The sequence below is a fragment of the Vanessa atalanta genome, chromosome 1 (assembly GCF_905147765.1).
Source record: "Vanessa atalanta chromosome 1, ilVanAtal1.2, whole genome shotgun sequence".
NCBI lineage: Eukaryota > Metazoa > Arthropoda > Insecta > Lepidoptera > Nymphalidae > Vanessa > Vanessa atalanta.
Window position 1 is genome coordinate 10150649 of NC_061871.1, and position 18154 is coordinate 10168802.

Consider the following 18154-nt stretch of genomic DNA (forward strand, 5'->3'; position numbering starts at 1 on the left):
CGATCTAAGTGTTCACCACTGTGTGAAGTTTAAACCTTTACTTACATAACCAATAATCCACGCACTTTGCGAACTGTTAGGTGTCTTGTACCAGTGGTTACATTGACCCACACAAACTGTAACACTAAATACTAAGTACCTATTGCCTTTTAGCGGTAGGATACAATATAATCAGTAGGTTGTACCTAACAAGACGAACTTGAACATTCGTTGTACCGATTACAAAAAAAAAAATAACAACTACATAAAGAATAGTTTCTTAGTATTATTAAATTATTTTATGAGTTAATTATATTATATTAATTCATCATCTGATTGTGATGATAATTTTGTGTATTCAAAATGGTGGCCTGGTCCAAAAGAACGAGTGATTAATCTTTGTATGTTTATTCTTCGATAAAAACTTTATTTTTATTATTATCAATTAAATAAAACAATGACTTTAATACGTTGGAAAAAAGGCAGTATAAGTAATTATATATATTTATTGATTGCACAATTTAATAAAAATCATGCTCTCCTAGCAACTGAAGCGGCTGCTCTCTATATATTCGATGAGAAAAACGAACCGTATTGATTTACACGGACGACACAAAAAAATAAATAAAACGAACTCGTCTCGCATAAAACTTACCCCGTATCAGTCCCAGGGGAGTTTTAATTTACGAAGTTATGATCGTCAATTGCCAATAAGTAAACACTGGCAAAGTCGGAGTATTTAACTTAATTTTTGAGCTTCCAGCCAGGGTTAATTGGGATAGCGGAATGTCGTTATAAAAGAAGCACTTAAACAGAACGAACAACGGCACTCGACTGGCTCAAAATAAACTTATCTACGACGGGCAAGGGTTAAAATTATATGAAAGGAACGTTCGGTAAATCAGGTGGGCGCCACGAGGGTTGATAGATGATTCAATCAGGCGCTACTGTACCGATAATAATGTTACTTAATGAATTTTTGAATGCAGGATGCCGGCGTTTCCCGAGGCGCTGTCACATGACGGCACGCGGCTTCAACTGCTGATAATAACATTAATGATAATTTATTTATATATTAAAATCCAGTAGACCATATTTTCCTATGATATGATATGTGGACTAATTAATATTTCTTAAAGTAAATAATACCTAGTCGGAATCAAGATATTATGACGTAACTTTTTAAGAATAATTCAAATTGAAAAAGTGGCTCGATTTAAGTATTTGTTGTAAACGTCTGTATTCCGATTGATGATGTTTTAAATATATATTTTTCTAAGAACGAAAAGGTCTTTCGGAACCATTAATAAGTATTATTAAAACTTTTAAAAAGCAATTACAAACGGAATGGAAATTCACTATTGTTTGCACAACAATGATTTCTTTTATTCCTTAAATATAATGCAAAATTCATTAAAAGTATTCTTAGCAGAGGCCTCAAAGAATTAACATAATAAATCTGCGGCGCCATCAATCAAATGGGTCAGATGACTTCTTTTAAAGGGCTTCATAAGCCCTCACTTTCATCTGTACTTCTCCAAAGTAGCAATAATTACATTGTCCTCAATATGAGTTAGGTTAGATTAACTAATGATATACTCCGGGTTTGTCTTATTTATGTATGTAAAATTAACGATTTAATGTGTACCTTTTATTAAAAGTATGAAATTTTATCGTCATCGTTCTCATGTAAACATAGTATATCAATATTGAGCAACATATAGGGCTTATTATGCCTCTCGGCATATATATGCCCTGATGTTAAAAAAAATTATAAAACATCATTTTACTTTAAAAATTGAATATAGTTTATATTAAATGTAAAACAAATACCAGTTCAGAATGTAGGTGGAGTTCCCGTTATCCCCTCCATCAATAATAATAATAATCATTTACATATATTTTATTGTTCAATTATTAAATTTCTATTCGTTAGACTGCATTACTGTAAAAAAGTATTGACAGCTTACGAAACAGAAAGATTATTACAAAAGACTCACTGTGACACACTCTTAATTTTGGTCAAGTTATTTGTACTCTTACTAATGCTTCGAATTAATCGTACATATATATAATATTGTGATAAAGAGAAGAGAGGAGAGGAGCCAAGTAACTAGTTTTTTTTTTTAAATATATTCTGCTTCAAATGAAGGTCAAGGAATATTTCTTAACTTAACGCTTTTTGTGTTTAATATAATTTTGTATAGAATTTTATGCCACATTTTTACTCTTAAATATAGATTGAAATTAAATTGAAACTTAAATATATATTTAAACTTAGATATAGTTAAATAATGTCCTTAAAACTTAGGTATATATAATTTAGATATAGGCTATGTGTATACTTTAGTTGTAAACTTAACATCTTGCGTGAAGATTATTAGTGCCAATTTTTTTCCGCTGATAACCTGTGACGTCATGTAGATTTCCTTTCTTAATTCTGAGGAACTTACGTTGCATTGACGCAAGAAATGCGATCACTAGTCACTCCAATAAAGGTTAAAATACTTTTTCAGCGCTGCAACATACAACAAATTATGTGTAAAAATTTTCTTTCCTCGTCCTCCACCTTGTGTTGAGTGCATTGTTTTCTAGTTTTAGCAAACGTATCTTAATTTTATCATAATAATATGGGTGAATTGTTATTCAAACTGGCTTATTACGAGCTTTGTGTACTAGATGTTTTTATATACTAGATCGGTAGATGAAGGAAATATAAGTTTTACGATGTGTGGATAAGTGTTTGTGTTAAAGAATTAAACTGTTCCCCAATACTGGTACTATTTATAATATCATAAGGGCACTTTAAATTTTATTCTTCGTGTGACAGTACTGAATTAAATGTAAAGCTGCCATCGGTTTAGAGTGTACGAGTTGTTGTGTGTAGAAGTTAGTATTTTTAATTTAATAAAAAAAATATTATTTTTATTGTAGAATAATAATATGCATAATTCGGTAAAGGGTTTTTCCCTTTACCGAATTATGCATATTATTCATTTATTTCACAATATATTTCAAAATACATGATATTAAATTACCAAAAAACAAAATATGAATAAGTATCACATTACGGCAATAGAATTTAATGTTTTGAAGGATTAAAATAAATTTCATTAATAATTTGTCATTGAATAAAAAATAACGAATTTCATGTAGCGATACTTATTATTACTTAAGAATAACTGCGAATTGTTATTCGATAACATAATACGAGTATAGGTAACCGAAATAGATTTATATATATTTATCTTTAATAACCACATAATTGTACTTACGCAATTAGTACAAACTGTACTTAATATTTGCAGGTGTTAAAATGTTAAGCAATGAAATACTAAAATAAATAATAAAACGCCTGATAAAACTAATTTACAATTTTTGTTTCGTCAATATTTTCTCTGAAATTACCTACAGGTAATGTCTGAAGGATATTTATACAAACATTTTAAGTATGCAGATGGCAAAATGTTCGTGTATTCAATTCTTGTATAATAAAACGAACAGATTAAATCTCAGAGCGCCGTTTCGCATCAAAAATTATTTAAACCGGTCGTAGCTTATAAATACGACAGATTTTTGTTTCTCAAAAGTCCTTATGACAAAAGAAAACTTGATATAGCACAGACGAAGTATCAAGACTATTCAAAATAACAGTTCGAGAATGATGCAAAATTATGAACGCCACAAAGACGGAGAGACCGAAGAATCATTTAAGCTTCGGAGTTTTCCGTTTGGCGCGGGTTCATTTATGTAGTTTTAATTCCACCATTCCTTAGCTGCGAGCTGGGATCTTATTTCATTAGCTGGCCGCGACTGTGCTAGTCATTTAGCTAGAAAGCCAACATAATAAGGATGTAACCACATTAATTAAAAACGCGACCGGTATTATATATACTTGTGTATTGTTTTAATAACTATATGGTAACGACACGATAAGTGATTTCGTCACGCTGATAAACATTTGACGATATGGAAAATATTTAATAATGTGTGTTTTTTATTCGATTATTATCCATTATTAAAATAACACTTTGAATAGGGATAACTTAACATTATTATAATTATTTAATATAGTGGTTTATGCGGATTAACTCATACCGCTTAGTTGAATTTATGTTTGATTGAATTTAAATAATATATAGTGTCTATTACTTAGACACTGGAGTCCGATACCGAACTCAATAAAACAAAATTTGCTTCAAAAACTAGTATAATATCTTCTTGTAATCTAGTACAGCTTGTATCGTTAGTTAATAAGATGGCTTATAAGTAAGTAAAAAAAAACAAAAGAAGGAAAACAACACTCTCTTTGACACATTCTTTTTTTATAAAAATGTTGTAAAAAAAGGTTGATTATATAGAAAATAAAGCTATTTAAAATTAAATCAATGATCTGTATTATAAATACAGATAAATTAGTTGTCGTAGGCGCGAACATATAGGTATAATATAAACACAAATTAAATACAAAATAGAATACGTAAAGAGCAAACAGAGTCTTAGAGCAAGTTAGGCAGTAACTAAGAAGAATATATTTATGTTATTAAACATTTAACCGCTAGGAATAAAGTCGTAGAGTAAAAGGAGAAATTAGATAATGGTGTAAACTAAACTAAGCTAGATGAGCGACACCATTACTAGTAGAGGTTAGAATCAGGCAATGTCATGTTTATTTTGAACTTTTTTTTATATTTAATATTCACCCTTTGGTATTTCTAATTTAATTAGTTATATAATAATATTGAATATAAATATATATAATATATCATAAACGTTTACTTAGTAAGTATTTAGTATATTTGAAATAGCTACTAAATTTTTTGCCATATTCGAAAGCTAAAGTTCTCAGCTAAGCATTATGATAATAAAGATTTTAAATACAAATCTTAAAATTACAATTCGAGTTTTTTAATAATGAATTAAAGTGGTTCAAGTTTATAAAATATTTACGAAGTAAAGATTATATTATCACAAATAAAATTTTATTATATTATTGATACGTCATAAAAAAAAAACTTAAAATGTATCTAAATTATATTTTCTTCACTCTCGTCAGCCGGCTCGTTGGTCTAGGGGTATGATTCTCGCTTTGGGTGCGAGAGGTCCCGGGTTCAAATCCCGGACGAGCCCGACTTTTTTAAAATTTATTTATTATATAATACATACAAGAAAAATAGATTTAAAATTATCATTCTAAAGATTAGTTCTACAAGTAATTATGTAGCTCACGCGCACAATAATTTTTTGTATTGAGCGCGAAGGATTGTACATATGTGTGCAGTGTGTTTACGGATACGTCTCTTTGTACTTGTGTTTGTGAACGTTTCCTCGCATAGCGTGTTAACAAATAATGATATCTGATTAACTTTTTATTAAATTAATTCCAGACTTTATTATATATAATTAAAATACTATAACTAATATTTAATCTGGGCGAGTTAAAAGCATTTTTTATATTAGTTTTTTTTTTTACTTACAACTAGTTGTCACAAGCGGTTTCGCTCGTGTTTAAGGAGTTGATTGTCAGGTGTTAGGTATAAAAAGTAAACTATGTCCTTCCTTCAAGGAAGGGTTCAAGCTTCATACCCAATACGATTTAGTTGTTTGGTCGTGAAAGCGTAACAGACGTACAGACAGAGTTACTTTCGCATTTATAATATTAAGATAGATAAATATATCTTTAACTTTTAAAATCTCTATCTTACTAAAACAATACCCTTATGTTATCTTAACTAAAAATACGATAACGTTGTACGACTGGATGACAGACTCGTTCTTTTCGGTCTCCTAACGTTCATTAAAATAATGTTGCCATAATATTTCACTTTAATATTATAAGAATTCTTAATTTGAAAATCATATGAATTCTATATATGTGTTTGTGTAAATGAAAAAAATTTAACCATTGAGTGGTATTTTTGACAGAAGTGACAGCTATTAAATAATAAAGTTGATGCCTCAGAAAGACTGTTAATACGTGTTTAATCCGAGCGCGATGAGAGTGATATGTGACGTTTTGGAATGGAAGCAAGCGCAGTCTGCTCGGTAGTGTCTTGTTCGTTAGTGTGGATTTGTTAATGCATTATTTTATAGACATATAGTACTATTATATTAATAATTAATTTAATAATAGGTAGAAAGTTAATTGTTAAATAAAAGTGTCACGAAATATTTCTTGCTGTTGTATATAAAAAAAAAAACATACGTAAAACACCTTTATGAGTGAGATGGTAAAGAGATTATGCAGGACTGTCGGTCGTTGTTGGTAAAGATTAATATGATAAGCGACATTATATTTGGATTACAATTAACGTTGCTAAGTTTTTTATAATATTATTAAAACGAAAGACTATTTATTAATTGCAGATTTCGACGAAGCGCTGCAAACTTTATTAATTCTACTCGTAGGTTAAAACAGAACACACTCAGAACAGTTTCAGCAATCGATGTCTACTTATTTTATTAAATAGTAATTTATAATTAAAAAAAATTTTACTTTATTAGTAGGCGGGCAGGAAAATTTGTCAGCCGATGGTAAGAGGTCATCGCTGCCCATAGGTATTAGTACTGTGATAAGTTTACCCTTGAGAGCTATGTTCCTTGTGCCTGTAATTACAATGAATCACGCACCCTATAAATTCAAAACCTCGGAACACATCAAAACTTAACACTGCTGTCCTACTGCAAGTAAACGTTCAACGTCAGTTTCAAGACTGACTGACTGAAAATGATACTTTTTTAAAGTCTTCCCATATTTCATGTAAAAACCTGGACCTGGTCCGGTTACATATTTATACAAGACAAATAGTTTAAAAAAACGGTTGCAATATACCCAATTAGATTTCTTCAAAGGCATGCAGGTTTCCTCACGTTGCCATTCACCGCAGAGTACGTGATTATTTGTTAACCACTCATTTAAGGTCATAGAAACTTTAGCTTACTTGCTCCGATTTCATTAAAAGACGTCGGTGATCTTATTAATATTATTCAATCGAATATCACCGTTGAAAATTATCTCGATGAAAAATATAATGAGAGGATGGTACCTACCCAGAGTTTGCACCAAGCCCTAACACCAAGCGTTGTTGCACAAATATTAATGCAACAAAGCTAAGTGTTAGCAGTGATATAGCACAAACCACAATGAAGATATTACTTAAACTAACAATGGGATTCTTATAATATTAAATCAATTAATAATTACTGCGTAAGTAATTACTAAACAACGATAACCGTGTACTAAGTAAGCTTGTACTATATTTTTATGCAATTTATATTATTATAACAATTGAAAGTATGTAATAGTAAAAAGATTAATTATTAATTATCAATATCTTATAAGAAATAATACAAAGAGGATAGCCAATAGAGAATAGTGTTGCCAGCATAAACATCACATTGGGTTCGGGATCCAACGCTGATTTTCAGAATAAGTATATCAAAAACTGACACCTACAAAGGACCATGACAACTGCTTAAATACTAACTGAACAAAATCATTTTTTTATTCCACAGAATGATACTTCTAAATTCGTTCATATTTAAGTCCATAAACATAATTCGTTATTGGTTACTATTGGAAATTAAAATTGGATGTTAAAATAGTAAAATCAACAGATATCAATTGAAAGGACCTAGAAATGATAATGGCCGACTCACGGTGACACGCTATTTCGATCGACGCGTATATGTGGTTGTCGACAATATTGCTTTAATTGACATTAATTCTGAACTTAGTTACAAAGTCACGTCATATTAAATAATAAAGTTTATATATCAATGTTTAAGCAATCATACGATCAAAGTTTGATCTCTTTTTTATATGTTCTTTAAAGGCATACGGCATATACCCTAAAAATCTCTCTCAAAGTTAACGTTGCTCATCACTAATAAAAATGGCTTCGAAGTCATAACGTCGCTCATGTGGTACTAATAAAACTGGTTTTTAATATAAATAAAGCTAATTCTAAATCCGAAGTCGAAGTTCCCCCTAAAATTGATTCAGAAATTGTATACTATATCAAAATAATATTAAGGACGAAGTTCTCTAGGTGTTTCTGACACGATTGAAGTTGATGATTCAAACCGACACAATATAATTTACAAGTAAGTTTCGCTCAAATATAAATATTAATGTTTAAAATAATAACCTAGTAATTGTGTTTTCAGTTTCGGAGTAAAGAGGGGGAATAAAAACAAGGCAAGAGCTACGCCGAGTTTCTCGGAGATACGCCCGCGAAATTTACGATTGTAAATAGGGCATTTCATTTGTTTACTTATGGCCGAGTAATTCGTTGAATCCGTATAATTACTGGCATTAAGATGATTCTGTTCCCCCGAACAAAAGCATGCCAACTTAGGTATTTTAAGTAGGTAATGTTAAAACATTCAAATGTCCGAATGCAAAGTCGAGTTTGAAAGTGGCTGTAAATTGTGTTTTGGACTGTCATTAAGAGGTTCCTTCGAAATTTTAACAGAACTCTGGTCTATATTTTGTACATAAGTTTGCGAATAATTTAATTTATTTTATGGTGTATTGTAACGTGTTTTATGTAAACAAATATTGTTCCGCTAAACATCCGTACCTTATATTGATGTAAGCTTCGATTTGAAGGTTGATTAAGACAAAGTAATTAAACTATAGGCCAAAACGCGTAACTTCTTAGCATTTATCGTTGGCATATCTTTAGCAGTGTTAAGAATAGTTTCTATTTTTGTTGATATCTATAAGCCTTTATCGCACTTACATTCATTCTGGATTAAAAAATATGGCGGAAATATTAATGCTCTCCAAATTATTCCAATTATTTCGTCAAATCGCTCATCATAATTTATTTTATTTAAAACACATAGATATGAATCAAAGAAGGCAGACAACCTTTAGGCTAAACAGAAATGTATTAAATTCATAAAATTGTGTTTAAGTTTACATATAATTATTTAGGTCTACTACAATAGTTCTGTGTTCTGTTTGTGTATTTATATTCTTTGAGTTTATTTTTTATTCCCTTCGGTTTTCAATCTTTCGAACGACGTGGCCTACATAATATATACATATACATTCAATAAGCTCACGCTCCAACCTACTATCAGTGTTTTCAACTGTTGGGAATTTTAAATTCATTAAGTATTTGAATATAAAACATCAGAAAACATTCTGATTATTGATCGTAGTTGATTCGATTATGCGCCGAATTCACTTTAATTCGACATGAAGACTCTTTTGTCAGTGTCAGAAGGAGGAAACAGTTACTTACGTTACTGTTGCTTTTAGTAAATTCAAAGCAAAAACCACTAATGCTTAGTTTTATTTATAGTTAAAAAACCCAGTAGTACTATTCTGTAAAAAACTTATGTAACATTCGTGAATTGTTGACAACAGAATTACGGTGATAAGTTATTGTAGTACGTGTAAATTTAATTTATAATGATTAAAATCCATAAATATAATCACTCTCGTATTCTGTGATTTTTAAGTTTCTTCTTACGTAATAGCTTTACAATAACAATAAAATAATAGTATAATTATCGTATGATTTAGCCATAAAAATATTTACTTCATTTAAATATCGAATTTATCTAAATCTTCATATTAATTCCCACCAGATCATTATATTTAAAACCTCCTTCGCCAAGTTTCCGACATTAGTTGAACGGAATCGTTTGCGATTGATAGGAAGTGAAGCGATCCTTCAGAGGAAAAATGTACCGGCTAATGATTTGCTAACGACGATGTTTATATTTTAATGCATCGAGGACACAGATTATTTCCTTTGAGGGTTTTGATCGAGATGTTACAGGATTCGTTCGGGTCGTCGCGTTCCATTTATAAAATACAGACGTTTTTTAAATACATTTTAAGGACCTCAATTTTGTTGAGTACTGTTATTGATAAAAAAATACTCTGCCATTTAAAAAGAAGTATAGAGTATTTGAAAATTAGAATTTTGGCAAAATATTTCGAGATTTGTTTCTTAATTTTTCTCTTTTAGTATAATTTGTTGCCCATGAACACAATTAGTATAAGGTGTAGTGTCTTGAATTTTTTTAAATGAGATTAATTATATTGTCTTGCTTTGTAAGATATGAGCGCTAAAATAATAGTATTCACTATAGATTATTTATAATAAAAAGAAAACCGGTTTCAGAAATTTGTCAGCAACGTTAACAACAGAGTATATGAGCATATTGGTTGAATAAGCTTTGAATCTTTTCAATAAGACGAGAGCGGAGGCCGTTGCCCAACAGTGTCACATTAATGGCCTGTTTTTGTTACTCCTAGCTAGGTTGAAATTAGATTAATACCTACTTCTTAATCCCGAACTGATCTGAACCTGACTCCTTACCCAGTGATAAAATATTATAATATGTCTGCAAATAGTCAAGCACTTGTCTAAACACACGTTTACGAAATTGTAAATCAGAACTGTTGAAGCTAATTTGAACCTTATTACTATTATATTTACGTATCGAATTAATATCAATATGTGAATGTACTTTCGAAAAATGTTATCAAGCCTTATTTCTTTATTTTAGTCAAGCGGCTCGTTGGTCTAGGGGTATGATTCTCGCTTTGGGTGCGAGAGGTCCCGGGTTCAAATCCCGGACGAGCCCTCTTTTGTAATCAAGGAATAAATTTGTCACACTAAAAAATCTAAAAAATGATATGGAATTGAACTGTATATAACTAAAAAGACGTCTGTATATAGAAAAGATTTAACTAAATTTTCGTATAATGTATTTTTGTCTTTAAGTTGCTAGTGTGTCTTTGTGTTAAAATAATGCACAAGCATTGGCGTTTTTTAAATATGTTAATTGTGCAATTAGTAATTCATTAACATCACCTTTGAGAAATCTCAGTTCAATTGATAAAAACAAAACACAACGTTGACCTTAGATTATTTATACTTATAATAAAATTGGAGTGTCTGTTTGTAATATTATATATAGTAAAAAAACATTTTTACTAAATGCATATGTATGTATACAAGGTACATATACCAAAATAACATTTTTTACAACTTTTGTCTGTCTGTTTGTTCCGGCTAATGTCTGGAACGGCTGAACCGATTTCGACGGGACTTTCACTGGCAGATAGCGGATGTAATAAGGAGTAGTTTAGGCTACTTTTATTAGAATTATATATAGAATAAAAATAAAATCACGCTACAATATCCAAATAACTTAAATTCAAACAAACACGCCAAACGTCATACTACTTTACTAGAGTGCGTGTACATAGTGGCCAAAAGTTAGCCACAATTTTTTAGACCCCCGACACAAGAATGTCCTCCGATGCACAGTATAGAAATAAAAAATCTTTACATTACATTTATTTTTAGAAGTGTTGAGTACGGAATATTTCTCTAGATTCCTAAACGTTATGAATATATAATATTAAATAATTTCTAGTATTATATAAGATTTTAAATTAACATGGTTATTTTTTTTACTAACAGTATTTAAAACGGGATATTTACCATGTTTTTTATTTTTATTTGTTGGAGCTCGATATTTCGACATTATCTACGAATGTCTTGTTCACGAGATATATATTGGAATAGAGATATTTTTAAAATAAATTGTCATGCTTGGAATCGGTTTGACTTAATTTGGTACATCGATATTTTTCCTTGAATTTCATTAACGTTTGCCAAAATTTTTGTTGGCAATTTTTGTTTTTTAATATTTTATTATATTCGTATACAAATTCAGAAAATTATATCTAGACGTTTAAATTTGTTTCAAGTCATTAAATATACCTGAAAAATATATTATTATTTTATTATAAGACATATAAGAATAAAATAATGCGGTCAATTATAATAGATAATAATTAATAATGATGTAGAGTAGCGATTCGAAATGAGCAATCAAACAAGTTTCAAGGCATTTTTGTCAGACTAAAGACACAACCTTTTCATATGCTTGCCTTTTTTAAGTCTAGAATAATTACGTTTTATTATGATTGATTTTCTGAGTCGTGCATTCAGGGTCAATAATAAACGTCTAAAATAAAACACCAAACTCGGTAAGTGAGCTTATAGACTGTCGTCATGTATCAAACCGTATTAAAATACTTTAAATTTATAATAACAGCCTAACTTTTCACGTAGATAGAGATAAATTTAAAATTGGAATATGTATTTTAAGACTCTTTAAATTGACAGAGCTATTTCTGAACTGTGTACAACTTATAAAAAAAGTCGGGCTCGTCCGGGATTTGAACCCGGGACCTCTCGCACCCAAAGCGAGAATCATACCCCTAGACCAACGAGCCGCGTGACTAAGATCAAGAATATAAGGCTTAATAATAAGGCAATTAGACACATGCGTGCATTAACACAAGTGTTTTTAAATTATATAATACATAATTAATATGACATAGTTATTTATTTCAAAGTTGGTTTAGAATATATTTACGTACATATACATATACATACACATAACCTCATCATCATCAGCCAATTGCATTTCTCTATAGGACATAGGCTTCTTCCAAGGTCTGAAGCATCCATTAGTCGACCTCCCGCAAAAACGGACCTAATTATAATATACTATTTATGGTTTTTTAAAACCACTCCAAAGTTATGAATTGTGAGGTCAGTGTTCCAAATAAGGTTGCAAAATTGTCATTGCAATCGGCCATCTAACATTATGATACCAGAGGTAAAACGTGGATATATGAAGAGCATATTAAACTATTAAGTAATCAGTTTGCGCTCTGTGCAAGCCCGTCTGGGTTTGTACCACCCACATCACATATTCTACCGTCAAAAAATAATACTTAGTGTTTTTATATTCCGGTTTACAGGGTGAGTGAGCTAGTGTATATAGGCACAAGGGACATGACATTTTCGTACCCAAGGCTGGTGGCGAATAGGCGATGTAAGGAGTAAGGACTGGTTAATATTTCTAACAGCGCCATTGTACATGTGTAGTGGTGACTATTTACTATCAGGTGGTTCATTTGCATGTCCACATACCTTTATCATAAAAAAATAATGATAATCTCAAGTAATCAATAAATTTACATGAACTATTTCATTTTATGGAAATTAAAGGGGGTAAATATTTAATCACACAAAGTAAGACCAAGTTTTTGCTTTTTCAATGACGCACAGACAGACAGTAAAACAATTTAACAACATACCAGACAAAAAACATTTTACTAAAAGAAAATGGATTCGTATATTACTCTAACTATATATAGTATGAAGTATCACCATGTCATTTATTTTGATTATCTAGTGTGATAAATTTAATCCTAGACTACAAAAGAGGGCTCGTCCGGGATTTGAACCCGGGACCTCTCGCACCCAAAGCGAGAATCATACCCCTAGACCAACGAGCCGCTTGACTGGAACCAAGAAATAAAGCTTAATAACATTTATAGAAAGTATATATTCTCATATTAACATGAATTTGATGCGTTAACATGATATTAATAAGGCTTAAATTAGCTTCAACATTTCTGATTTATAATTTCTTTACAGTGTGTTTAGATAAGTGCTTAACTATTTGCAGACAGCATATTACCTATATCGTATTACTGGGTAAAAATCAGGTTCAAATCAGTTCGGGATTTAAAAGCAGGTATAATTAGATGTTATTCTCAATCCAGCTAGAAATTGCAATAACAGTAACTGCCCGTAAATATCAGCTGTAGGTCTCAGTTGCATGATCCCTTTCTTATCCAGAAGGTTTGAAGTTTATTCGACCACGCCGCTCTAATGCGGCTTACCAACCCGATACGTATACACCTTTGCCAGATATTCATTCCACGCATGTAGTCTTCCTGTTAATGTCTTCTTTTCGACTACGAAATTATTACATATTGTAGAACAAAACCACTCCTCGCAACGCCTGTCTGTCTGTCGGTCAGAACGCGATAAACTCAAAAACTACCGGATGGATTTTCACATGGTTCTCTCTATTGGACGCAGTGATTTATGAGGAACATTTAGGTGTAAATTCAATTGTTTTTGTGTTAATTCACTGATTAAATTAAATTAAATTTCCATGTAATTTTATTGGTAACAAAAGCATTCCTGCGTCCTTACAAATTTTAGCTCCTGTTAAATGCTTAAAACGTTATAAATATTTAATCAGGGTTTACTTAAAGCTTCCTTAAATCAGGATTAAAAATAACTAACCTAACACGTTCGAGGACGATAGAGAGGAGGAAACAACTCTTGGACGTAAGAATGAAGTAGGTCGTAAGTACAAAATTATGTAATTAATGTGGCTACCATTTTCAATCGTATCTTTTATTATCGATCAGTGATTACGATCGAATATAATATAAATATATACCGACGTATAACAAAATCTGTTCCATAATAATATAAGAGTTCTTGCTAAACAAAAAGTCGGGCTCGTCCGGGATTTGAACCCGGGACCTCTCGCACCCAAAGCGAGAATCATACCCCTAGACCAACGAGCCGGATGACTAAGTTGTGAGAAGATACGGACTAATTTGGCGTAAATTAATAATTAATTAATTGTTAGTGTCTGTTTGAATAGCTGTTTTATAACGTACTAGTTTCCATCCGCATGTGAGAGATGGCGGTATGCAAGTGTTAGGTCTCTTATTTAAGGGATGAAAAGTACTACAAGACTGTGTGCTGTTTCAGACTATAATCTATCTCTGTGCCGAATTTAATACAGATCCGTTCAGCCGCTCTGGCGTGATTTCATTCATTAACTAAACTGAAATGTGTGCATGACGCAAATCACACTTTTGCTGAATGCTTATAACTGAATACATCCAACAACGAACTCGGGCTTACATGTGTGTTTTTGTAATGAAGATTATAATATATTTATCTTTTGTTTAAAAACTCAGTCACTGATGACATGTTTTTCATCTGGTGCTTGGCTGGGTAGCAGTTCCTTCTTAATTTCAATCCATTGAGGGTTTCTTATTTGTTACAATTTTTTCTCCATAGCCATTCTGTCCGTGCCTTTGCGGTATTTAATCTAAAATTTGTGTTTTTCTATTTTTGTGTGCCTGTATGTTTTAATTACCAAGCAGCATCACAATTTAAGTTTAAGGTTTAATAATAATTATTATTTACTTTGACGGATGAATATATGCTTTCGTAGAGTGGTATTCATTTGTGTACAACAGTTCTTCTGATATGGTGGACCTGAGATTTGCACCTAAAGTGATTGTCTCTGTCAATGTATTGGAGTTGATTGACGTCTTCGATGAGTAAGATCTCGTGAGCTTTGATAAATTGCTATAACATCAGGATGACTCCAAAGTGGTTCATGAGTGCCTAACGAGTGTAAAGCGTTTACACTCTTTTGGACTTGTTCTTTTAATATCATTCGCGAGGATCGACGCTATTGTACATATTTGGTTCGCCGTGCCCGTTCCCGCTGGTGATCTATCTCTTAAGATTTCTTTTTTAATCCATTGAGGGTTAAAATTTACAGATAAATATTATGAATAGATCTGTGCGGCTATATTTTCTAAAATAGGACAGCGACTCTTGCGCATATTTTTACATGTGTCTTGCTGGCAGGTGAATTTGAAAACCTCAATGCTTAGCGATGATACAAGCCTTCCTGCCACGAGATGGCTCAGTGGCAGGAATGCTTGTATCTTAACTGATGATTTTGGGTTCAAACCAAGGTAAGCACCACTGAATTTTGATGTGCTTAATTTGTGGAATAATCTTTTGCTCGGAGATGTGAGAAAAATTCGTTAGGAACCCTGCTTTTTTATTATTATTTAATGCACGGGTGAAATAACAATTTTGTATGTATAGTACTGCGAAAATTAAATTATGTGTTAAAATTAAATTATCTGTTAAAAGTTCAATGTAGTAATTATACGAGGTGAATTTATTTACTAAATTATCAACTTTATTTTTCGATTATTTAGCTGTGCCTTTGGGTTGTCGCTATTTTTTTTTTTTTTTTTAGACGACCGCCGTATCCAATAGAAATAAAAAAAAAATGAGTTTTATCGAGACTAACGAAAGGTAATTTATTTTTATATACGTACATATAGTACCAACTCCATATCATTTAATTTGATTATCAAGTTTAGAAAATTCAATCCTAGACTTCAAAAGAGGGCTCGTCCGGGATTTGAACCCGGGACCTCTCGCACCCAAAGCGAGAATCATACCCCTAGACCAACGAGCCGCTTGACTGTTAACTGGAAATCAAGCTTAACACCGTTTATTGAAAGTATACAATCTCTTACTTTGATACATAAGTATAATATTAATAAGGTTTAAATTAGCTTCAGCATTTCTGATTTATAATTTCTTTATCGTGTGTTTAGACAAGTGCTTAACTATTTGCAAACAGAATATTAATTATATTGTATCACTGGTTAAAACTCAGGTTCATCCCACACATGTGGTTTCCTCCTCCTAATATCTTCTTTCCGATAACGAAATTATTAGGTATATATCAGTACCTATGTATATTGTACAAAAAGTCCCATAATATATTACACAACAAAAACACAACAAACACTCAATTCACTGCCCGCGCCGCCTCTTTTCTGTCCGACTGTCTGAACTCAAAAACTACCAGACGAATTTTTATATGGTTGTTATTTCTATTGGACACAGTGATTTATGCGGAAGATTTAAGTGTCAAATCAATTAATTGTGTTAATTGGCTGAATTCGGTAGCTAGATAATAAATAGCACAAATAAAAAATATTTGTTGCTTGTTTGAATTAGAATCTGCGCTCGTCAATTAAGTTCCACGTGTTGCATCTACTGAGTCATTATACCTTTTAGGTTGGAGTAGGTACACCACAATTTGGAAGTACATTTTTCAAAATTTTTTCTCCATTTCTTGTCGTAAAAATCTGAAAAAAATACCTCACTCAGTTCTCACTATTGCGCGATTGTGGGGCCCTCTGCTCTGCATCCGTTGACATTTCAATCTCCCGGATCGGCCTATCCGTTCGAGAGTTATCGGTCGAAAACCGAAAAATTGTGATGCGGCCCAGATACGAGAGGTCGCTCTTAAATCCTCCAACTTGAAAGGAGGGTTTATTAAAAAGCTAAAGGACGCAGCGACCTCTCTGGAGGGTGTGGTCGAGGCCCTCGCATCTCGGACGGAGGCCGAGGAGAGCAGGAGGCTCCGGGCGGATAACAACCGCCTGCACAGGGAGGTTGAAAACCTCAAGGCGGAGCTAAAGGCCCACCGCCGTGAGTACGCGGAGATGCGTACCACGGTGGCAGCGGCGACCGAGGCGGCCAACACCCCGCGAGGCGCTCCTTCGATGGAGGAGCTCAAGGACTTCATCGTCAGGTCGATCGGCGCGGCGATGAAGGACCAATTGGCGGGCCTGGAGGAGCGCCTCCCTGCGAGGATGCAGCGACCTCCCTCCGCGGCAGATAAACCGCAAGAGGTGACGCTGTCTCACGCGCCGGCGGCCCGTCAGCCGGCGATACCGAAAAAGGCCAGGAAAACGGCCCCACCAGTGGCACAATCGCCGACCGCAGGCCCTCCATGTGCGACGGTAAGCGCCCCGGTTGCACCGGCGACGTCCCAGACACCACCGAACAAGGAAACGTCCTGGTCCACGGTGGTGAAGAAGGGCAGGAAGGGGAGCAAGACCACCCCTTCCGCCGACGCTACGGCCGCAAAGGCGCCGCCGAAGACGCCCCAGCCAGCCAAATCGAAGCTGGCCACCCCTCGCTCGGCTGCAATCGTTCTCACGTTGCAGCCGGAAGCAGTAGGAAAGGGCGTCACCTACGCGCAGGTCCTGGAGAGAGCGGAGCAAAGTGTCAAGCTCCAGGACCTAGGAATCAGCGGTGGGCTGAAGGTGCGACGCACGGCGACCGGAGCCAGGGCTCTCGAGCTGCCGAAAGCCCAAGCGGAGCAGGCCGATAGGTTGGCGGCGAAGCTACGCACAGTGCTCGACGGGGTCGCTGACGTAGTGCGCCCGGTCAAGAAGGCCGACCTGAAGGTGACGGGGCTCGACGACTCCGTCACCTTGGAGAAACTGGCCGCGGCGATCGCGCGCGCCGGTGACTGCTCCTCTATGCGCTGCTACAAGTGTATGGGCCTGGGCCATACACGGGCGCTCTGCCCGTCGAAGGCGGAGAGGGGAGGCCTGTGCTACCGCTGTGGCTCGGACGGCCACAAGTCAGCGGAATGCACGGCCAAGATGCGCTGCGCGGTCTGCGCG

At 33.7% G+C, this 18154-nt stretch overlaps 6 non-coding genes across 6 annotated transcripts; 2 read left to right on the forward strand and 4 right to left on the reverse strand.

The window, feature by feature from the left end:
• The first annotated feature begins 5037 nt into the window (after positions 1-5037).
• Positions 5038-5109, forward strand: Trnap-ugg. The gene has a single exon. It is a non-coding gene; the product is annotated as a tRNA-Pro (tRNA).
• Positions 5110-10521: 5412 nt separating this feature from the next.
• Positions 10522-10593, forward strand: Trnap-ugg. The gene has a single exon. It is a non-coding gene; the product is annotated as a tRNA-Pro (tRNA).
• Positions 10594-12187: 1594 nt separating this feature from the next.
• On the reverse strand, positions 12188-12259 carry Trnap-ugg. The gene has a single exon. It is a non-coding gene; the product is annotated as a tRNA-Pro (tRNA).
• A 1002-nt stretch (positions 12260-13261) lies between these two features.
• Positions 13262-13333, reverse strand: Trnap-ugg. Its single transcript has one exon. It is a non-coding gene; the product is annotated as a tRNA-Pro (tRNA).
• Positions 13334-14353: 1020 nt separating this feature from the next.
• Positions 14354-14425, reverse strand: Trnap-ugg. The gene has a single exon. It is a non-coding gene; the product is annotated as a tRNA-Pro (tRNA).
• Positions 14426-16068: 1643 nt separating this feature from the next.
• Trnap-ugg lies at positions 16069-16140 on the reverse strand. Its single transcript has one exon. It is a non-coding gene; the product is annotated as a tRNA-Pro (tRNA).
• Positions 16141-18154: the final 2014 nt, after the last annotated feature.